Source organism: Hemicordylus capensis, chromosome 6, assembly GCF_027244095.1.
Source record: "Hemicordylus capensis ecotype Gifberg chromosome 6, rHemCap1.1.pri, whole genome shotgun sequence".
Taxonomy (NCBI): domain Eukaryota; kingdom Metazoa; phylum Chordata; class Lepidosauria; order Squamata; family Cordylidae; genus Hemicordylus; species Hemicordylus capensis.
This window is the reverse complement of record NC_069662.1, coordinates 38,965-47,503: the sequence shown is the minus strand read 5'-3', so window position 1 is coordinate 47,503 and position 8,539 is coordinate 38,965. Positions and strand designations below refer to the sequence as shown.

At 46.0% G+C, this 8,539-nt stretch overlaps 1 long non-coding RNA gene across 4 annotated transcripts; it reads left to right on the top strand.

Moving 5' to 3' along the window:
• Positions 1-726: 726 nt before the first annotated feature.
• On the top strand, positions 727-4,539 carry LOC128332128 (uncharacterized). Of its 4 annotated transcripts, none has more exons than XR_008310563.1 (4): positions 727-1,933; positions 2,639-2,802; positions 3,511-3,609; positions 3,927-4,539. It is a non-coding gene; the product is annotated as an uncharacterized LOC128332128 (long non-coding RNA). The 4 variants fall into 4 exon arrangements; XR_008310564.1 differs by having other exon boundaries at positions 3,488-3,609; XR_008310562.1 differs by having other exon boundaries at positions 3,471-3,609.
• Positions 4,540-8,539: the final 4,000 nt, after the last annotated feature.

Sequence of the window (8,539 nt, the reverse complement as noted above, 5' to 3'; positions counted from 1 at the left end):
TGGGGGGAGTGCTCAAATGTAGCCTGCATCACTAGTGTTTTGGTATTTTCAAACAATATTCGTATCTTTTTCATACAGCTCATAATTAATCTATGGAATTCTCTGCCACAGGATGTGGTGATGGCCACCAGCTTGGATGGCTTTGAGCAGGGTTTAGACAAATTCATGAAGTCTATCAGTGGCTACTAATCTTGATGGCTGTATGCTATTTCCAGGTTCAGAAGTAGGGTGCCTCCTAATACACAAGGAGCTGCAAGGGAACAAGAATAGGAGAGGGAGTACACCTTCACCTCCTGGTTGTGAACTTCCTGGAAGTATCTGATGGGGCACTATGGGAAACGGGATGCTGGACCACATGGGATTTGGGCCTGATCTAGCAAGGATCTTCTTATATTCTTGTTCTAATTGTGAAATGCACAAACCGGTTAAGCTGAGAGAGATGTGTCCGGCCCAGAGTCACCCAGCAAGTCTCATGGCTGAATGGGGATTTGAACTCCGGTTTCCAAGGTCCTAGTCCAGCACTCTAACCACTACATCATGCTGGCTCTCAATCCTTTGGCCAAATCCTCATAAGATTAAGAAATGCCACATTGCCCCTACTTCAGAATAAGTGGCACAATTTGCTCTTTTCCAACAGATTTCAAGAAACAATCGACAGAGGCAACATCACAGAAGCCAAGAAGACGTGGAAGGAGCCAAAGACACAGACACACAGGGCAAGCCAAACTAAACCACAACCCAGGGGCTGCGTAGAAGCTTCAGGCTTCTCTCTTGTCCCAAACATCATCATCACACACTATTTGTGAGCCACCCCATAACAAATAGTCCTCTGGGCGGCTCACAACACACCATTGAGAAATGTCCAATAAGAGCACATACAAAACGACAAACACATCACAACACAAAACAGCAGCAAATATCCAACCCGCAGCGACACAGAAGCCACAAAGGAATTAAAAGAGCCGACAAGGATGCACAAGATAGCCAAAGCAAGGGTTGTGTTCCTCACCGCCCTGAATGCTCTGTCAATCCACAGGCCATCAGTAGAAACTTCAGGCTGCTCTGTTCTCTCACCACCTGTGGAAGGCAGCGTGATCTCTCATTCTGTGGCTGCCTGGAATGAAACACGCTTCATGTATGTTACAAGCTTCAGGCATCTTCATTCTCCCAACAGCCTTGTCAAGCTGGATATCCTCTAAGATGGTGACTGCCTTTAACAGGACACACTTCATATGTGGTGCATGCTCAGCAGCCCTTTGTGCCATGTTTGGAAAGAAGAAACAGAGTTGGCACACATTTGCAATGACCTCCATGCCGGAGTGGTGATTTTGGAATGTGTTCTCCTCCCAAGAGGCCTGTGTGGGAGGCAGGATCAAAGACAGGGACTGGACCCAAAGTAAAGGGATCCCACCCCTGTCAAAAATAGAACTCCCAGGGTGGTGTAAGAGACAATCGAACAGGAACTAGACTAATGCCTGCTATAATGAGGTTCTTCAGCAGAGCACTGAAGAATCTATACCAAATAAGTATTGTTATGGCTGACAAGCAGACTAGGTTTCTCAGTAGTTATCCCTCAATGGTTACTCTAAAGGAGGACTCAATTTCAATAGGGGTTGCATTGGGTAATTTGGCCAGGATGTCAGCCAGTATTCATTATGCATTGATTTTTGCAAGATGAGATGAAACAGCTGTGAAACTAGTTACCAAGAAATCAAAGATTTCATCCTTAGTGAACTTCTCATATTCTAACAGAAGAATGTGGTATTGCTCACACTTTAAAATCAATGACATGCCTTTTTCTCTTCCAGTGGGTTTCAAGAAAGAGCATAAGGAATGAGGAGGACACAGAAGACAAGACAAGCTGACCTGATCAATCTTGTGATGAGGAGGCGCAATGTCCGAGAATTGAAGAACTATTCAACATAGTTATTCAGTTTTGTTCATTATAGTTCTTCAATTTTATTCAAAATATAAATATGTGTAAATATTGAGCATACATATTTATTTCACACTGATTGTCACGAATGTAAAAGTGAAACTGTGAAAAGTATATTCACCAAGTCTTGCTCACACTTCAAATAAATGACTTAACATAAGAACATAAGAACAGCCCTGTTGGATCAGGCCCAAGGCCCATCTAGTCCAGCATCCTGTTTCGCACAGTGGCCCACCAGATGCCATTGGGAGCCTACATTCAGGAGTTGAGGGCATGCCCTCTCACCTGCCATTACTCCCCTGCAACTGGTACTCAGAGGCACCCTGCCCTTGAGGCAGGAGGTGGCCTACAGCCCTCCGACTAGCAGCCATAACTAGACTTGACTTGTTCTTTCCCAGCAGATTTCAGGAAAGAGCCTAAGGAGCAAGGAGAGTGAGGATAAGACAAGCTGTTTCAATCTCTTTCGTGATGAGGCTTCATCAGAGAACTGAAGAACATATACAAAATATAAAGATGTATACAAATACTGAGCATACTTATTTATTACATACCGATTGTCACAGGAGAATATAAAAATGAAACTCTGAAAATGTATTACTCGGGAAATCTAAGGTGTCATCCTTCATAAATGTCTCATACTCTAACATCACGTGGATTTGCTCACACTTCAAATAAATTATGTAACTTGTTCTTTCCCAAAAGATTTCAAAAACAGACCAGTGGAGGCGACAAGAGACAAGCCATGCCAAGCAAAACTGCATTACCCTTTTAGGTCTTGTTTTCAGAAGATTAGTCTCAAAACCAGTGGCTGGCTGCTGCAAATAGAGGCTTCAAGCGTGAGCTGATTTTATCCTTGGCCCTGTGAGGTAAGTTAGCCTGGAATATTCTGTGCTGGCTTCAAGGGTTCATGCCTAAAAAATAAGAATACGTTTGTTTAAATTGTTTGTATCCTGCCTATTGAAGAGCCTTAAACAACCATCTCTTCAGCCTGGATTTTAATGATATCTTGTTTTAATCTTAATTTTAATTAGATTTAATCTGGTTTAAATGTTTTTTGATTTTAATTGTTTTATTCTGTGTTTTTTATTTTATTTTAATGTAAACCAGCCTGAGCCAATGAATGAATGAATGAATGAAATAATAAATATTCAACAAAATGCTATTCAGGGCCTCTTACCCTCTCTTAAATTAAAACAACCCCCCCCCCCACTAAATGCAAAACAACAACAAAACCCACTATTAAATGCAAGCCCCCACACTACTAAATTAAAAAAAAAACACTACTAAATGCAACAACCCCCCCAAAGCCCACTACTAAATGGGGAAAAAAACCACCACTAAATGCACACACTCCGCTAATAAATGCAAAAAAGATTCACTACTAAATGCAATAAAACTGAAGATAAAATAGACAAGAAAAAAGAGCATTCACAACTAAAAACTGAGTATTCTAAACAGGAGTAAAAAAAATAACCACCATTGGCTCTGTTCACCAGCCATTCTCATTGAGCTCTGTTGGTACATTACTCGTCAGGTTTTTTCACCCGTCAGGCATCCTTTTTCACTTGTCACAGATGTGTAGACTAGTGGATTTTCTGAGCCCTGATTCTAAACCTGGATTGGAGAAAAATGGAATTTTTCTTGGTGCAGATCTCCTGACCTAGCTGCTTTGCGTGAGTATTTGTTCAGTGAATCTGAAAAAAACTATTATCGTGATGTTTGAAACTAACATTTAACACATTTGTTAAAGATTTGTGGTAATGTTTTATTTTGAAACATGAATTATTTGAATTGATGAAAGAATGTTAATATGCCTATATATTCTCTTTTTACCCAGCATGTTGACTTGTATACAGTGTCATGTGGATTGTGGATAAATCCCTACAAAGGAGGATATTGCAAGAAATCGGAAATTTATAAAAGTGGCTACTGTCAGAGAGGTATATATTAACCTATGTCTAGATATGCTTTTGATTTTCTTTTCCCCCAGCAATCAATCAATGTATCGCGATCCATAGACCAGAAAATTTTCCCCTAGCAGACTGATTTACATTGACGGCCATGTGGATTGTGGGTAAATCCCTAAGGAAGTTATTTGAAGAAATCCAAAGTGTATAAAAGTGACTAATATCAAAGAGGTATGTATCAACTCCTATTTAGATGTTTTTACTCCCTTATTAGGATGTTAGATATACAGTTAAGGTGACTCTATTTATTTAAAAGTCTTCTGATTTTCCTCTCAAAAGAGACTTGTGCAGACAGGTTGAAAGTTGCTCTTACAATAAGTGATGTAGGGACATAGGAGCTGAAGTCCTATGGTCAGGGTGAAGTGCTGGTAACCTCTCCCCTGTAGCCTCCAAAGAAAAGAGGAGAACTTTCTGCAACTGGAAGAAAAAAGATGAAGTCTGAAGAAAAGATTCACTGTGGAAGGAGCGGTCCGCTTGCCATGGACTGTGATGATTTCTTGCTCCACGTTATTGATAGCCAGTTTAATTTATTCTTACCTTTTAAATTGTTGTTCTGTATGTGAGCATTCTGTGCATTCAGTATTTCTTCTTTTTGGGTTCTTCTTTTTGTAATGTATTTTAAATGTCTGGAAATTTTTTGTTGTAGCTGCTACACTTCTGATCAAACCTTCGATTTTGAAGAGCAATCCTGACAAGATGCAAAACAAGGGAGCCTTTTTCCTTAGAAACCTGTGGTAAATCCACGGGGGCTGCTCCATGGACAGCAATATCTGACATTTTGTTTGACAGAGAATTCCACAAGTGGATGATGCGTTGTGTGAAAAAGTGTTTGTTTGTTTGTTGGTTCTAGATTTCCTGCCAATCAATTGCATGGGATGACCCCTGGTTCTATTGTGATGTGAGAGGGAGAAGAATTTCTCTCCATCCACTTTCTCCACCCTATGCCTGATTTTATAGACCTCTATCATGTCTCCCCGCAGTTGTCTTTTTCTAAACTAAATAGCCCCAGGTGTTGTAGCCTTGCCTCATACGAAAGGTGCTCTAGGCCCCTGATCATCTTGGTTGCCCTCTTCCGCACCTTTTCCAGTTCTACCATGTCCTTTTTTTAGATGATGTAACCAGAATTGTACACAGTATTCCAGGTGTGGCTGTACCATCGTTTTTGAATAAGGGCATTATAATATTAGCTGTTTTATTTTCAGTCCCCTTCCTCATGATCCCTAGCATGGAATTGCCCTTTTCCACAGCTGCTGCACATTGAGTCGACACGTTCAACGAGCTGTCCACCACCACCCCAAGATCCCTCTCCTGGTCAGTCACCAACAGCTCAGATCCCATCTGCATAGACTTGAATTTGGGGTTTTTCGTCCCAATGTGCATCACTTTACACTTGTCAGCATTGGAGCTCCTCATAACCTGTTTTGGATTTCACTACCCGAAAGAGTTTGGTAGCTGCAAATTTGGCCACCTCGCTGCTTACCCCTACTTCTAGATCATTTCTAGGGCAGGGTCTTCCCTTGGGGGCCAGAGAACCAACCAAGCCCTCTTCAGTGCAGCACCCTCCCCCTGCCCTCACCTTTCCCACCCCGAGCAGCATCTCTGTGGGTTCCTTCCAAGCACTCCATCCTCCCCCTCTTGATTGGGGCCTCACAGACCAAGGGCAGGTGTGGGGTTCTTCTGGTGGGCCTTTCCACAGACTCTCTGGCACATCCAAGACCAACATGCCAGCCTTAGGAAGCACCTGTGAGATAACAGCTTCTGTTTTCTCCCAGTGTGAGAACTTCTGGCTGTCATGGGGTGTAGCACTTGCTGTGAAGGTGGGAGAGGAAAGAAGGAAACCCTTCCAGCACCAGGGCAAGGTGGAATTAAATGGCTCTCCTTAACTTAAGCTGCCTCCATTGAGGTGGGAGACCATTTGAGAGGCCTCATCCTTGCCCCCCCCCTTGCCCTTTTTATCTTGAACAGCCTGGTAAGGCAGGCTCAGCTGAGAGAGAGCGGGGAGCCCAGAGCCAGCTGTGTGACTTAGTGGGGATTTGAAGCGGGGTGTGTCTTTGTCTCTAACCACTACCCCACCCTGTGCCGCCAGCATAAGGCTCAGCATGCAAAGAGAGCCAGCAGGGGGAGGCAGCCTCCAGCATCCCGATGTTCCTGAACTACAACTCCCAGCATTCCCAGACACAAGGCATGATGGCTGTGGATCCTGGGAATTGCAGAGCAGCCATATCCGGGGTCCTGCTTGTCCTGAAATGGTCAACTGTCCAAAAAGGCAGAATAAGACGGAGGGTGTGATTCCCGGCAGCAGGGAACACAGAGCTAGGGAAGGATGGGAAAGGGAACAGTGCAGGAAAGAGCCAGAGGAAGGTGCCTTGTGCTGCTGAGTCAGGACCTTGGGCCATCTGGCTCAGGACTGTCTGCACTGATTGGCAGCAGCTCTCCAAGGTTTCAGGCAGGACTCACTCCCAGCCCCAAGTTACCTGGAGAGGCTGCCAGGCACTGAAGCCTGGAGAGGAGAGCTGATCTTGTGGCAGCAAGCATGCCTTGTCCCCATAGCTAAGCAGGGTCTGCCCTGGTTGCATAGGAATGGGAGACTGGAAGTGTGAGCAGCACTGCAAGATCTTCCCCTCTTAGGGGATGGAGCCGCTCTGGGAAGAGCAGGAGGTTTCAGGTTCCCTCCCTGGCTTCTCCAAGATAGGACAAGATTTTTTTTTTTAATAGGACAAGATTTTTTTATTGAACCAACTACCAAAGTATACAGTACGATGCCGAAGCACAATTATATACAAAGTGGTTGTTTGTACATGTTATATCTACAAAGATTTACACACAAGGATTTGGAAACACACAAGGTTATGAAGTATATGCAGGTAGTACTGTAACTCGGGGGTGGGGGATTACAAGGCACATCAGGTAATCGGGCGGGTTACGTCCGATGTCTATTTCCACAATTTGTCCCATTGCTGTTTAGAAGTGATACTCTTGTCTTTTTGCACATATCCATACAAACTTTTCCAGAAGAGAGATTCCTGCCTGCAACCTTGGAGATGCCGCTGCCAGTCTGTGAAGACAATACTGAGCTAGATAGACCAATGGCCTGACTCAGTATGTGGCAGTTTCCTATGTTCCTATGCTTGTGACAGGAAGGGGCAGATTACCATGACTTCTTAGTCTGGCAGGGGCTGGTTTTGGCCCTGGCAGAACTTGGCAGGGGGTGCGCTCTCTCGCTCTCTCCCTCCCTCCCCATCCCCCCCCCCGGCAGTCTGCCATTCAAATGCAAAGCAGAGCTGGCAGGGGGAAAGAGCCAGGAAGAGAGCAGCAGAGTAGGGGTGTGGGGGGCTTCACCCAAGGAAAGCTCTTCAAGAAACCTGCACAGCTGCTGCTGTGCTTGCATGCAAAGCGTGGGAAGCAGGCTGCACGCGCAGCTCCTGAGCAGGGTTGATGTCCTGATCACGGGCTGGACCTGCTCTGTCTGGCGCCTGCAAAGCAGAAAGGCTGCCTGCTGCGCATGCTCAGCAGCCAGAGTCCACCACGAGACTCCTTCTGCAGCTCAGAGGCAAGACCTTGACAGACATGCTGCACATGGGGACCCTTCTGGGAACGGGTCCTGTTTCCTCCCAAGCTGCATGGATGGGGGGGGGACATATCAGGGGCCCTTTGCAGTTTTTCCATGGTCGGGGCTGCACTTCAGCCGTGCAAAGTCTCTTAGCCCCGAGATCAGGGACTGTCTTTAGCCGGATGAGGAGAAGAGACAGGGTGGAGTGAAGATTTGGGAAGGGCTGGAGAAGGAGCCAGCCTGCCATAAAGAGGGAGTTGTATTCGCTGCAGAAGCCTGCTGGCCAGACAGCTAATGGCTCCTTGCTGGCTGAGGGATACAGGTACACACACGCATGCACCACTGTAAGAGATTCAGGGGATGGGGCCGCTCTGGGAGGAGCACCCGCCTGCCTGCTTGCAGAAGTTCCCTTCCCACGTTCCTTCCCTGGCAGCAGCATCTCCAAGACAGGGCTGGGGGAGCCTGTAGTGCAGCCTTGGAGAAGCCGCTGCTGCCAGTCTGGGTAGACAACATTGACTCGGTAGTCTATTGCAGCTGCCTATGCTCTCAAAGATCCCTCCCCCACACTCTTGAGCCCTTAAGCATCTCCAGAGCTGCCTTCATGACAAGTCACTGGGAGGGTATCCTGGGGGGCCATCCAGGCCAGTCCCAGAGGACTGGCAGCAGCCAAAGATCCTTGCCCCCCAGGCCCTGAGACTGTGACATGCTGCTGCCAGTAGACAATACGCAGCGAAAGGGACCAAGGACCTGACTTGGTAGAAGGAACGTGCCTGCCATTGCTTGACTTTAAAAAAAGAACCACAACAAAAGAGCCTCAGAATAACGTGCAACCCTTCATAGAATAATTGGAGCAGAGTGCAAAGCACGATACAGAGAAGGAGAGGTCATTTTTTAAAAAATCATGCGCTCTCCCTTTGCACCCGCCCCCCACTTGGTGCCTTCATTCCTGGGGGCTCCATTCTGCAGTGGAGTGGGGGGGGAGTTTGGAAGCTGCCAGGCTATTCAAACCAACACGGAGGCTTCAGGGTGGGCCACTGGGCATGCAGCCAGATTGAAAATCCGAAAGATAGCCAAAACAAGACAAAT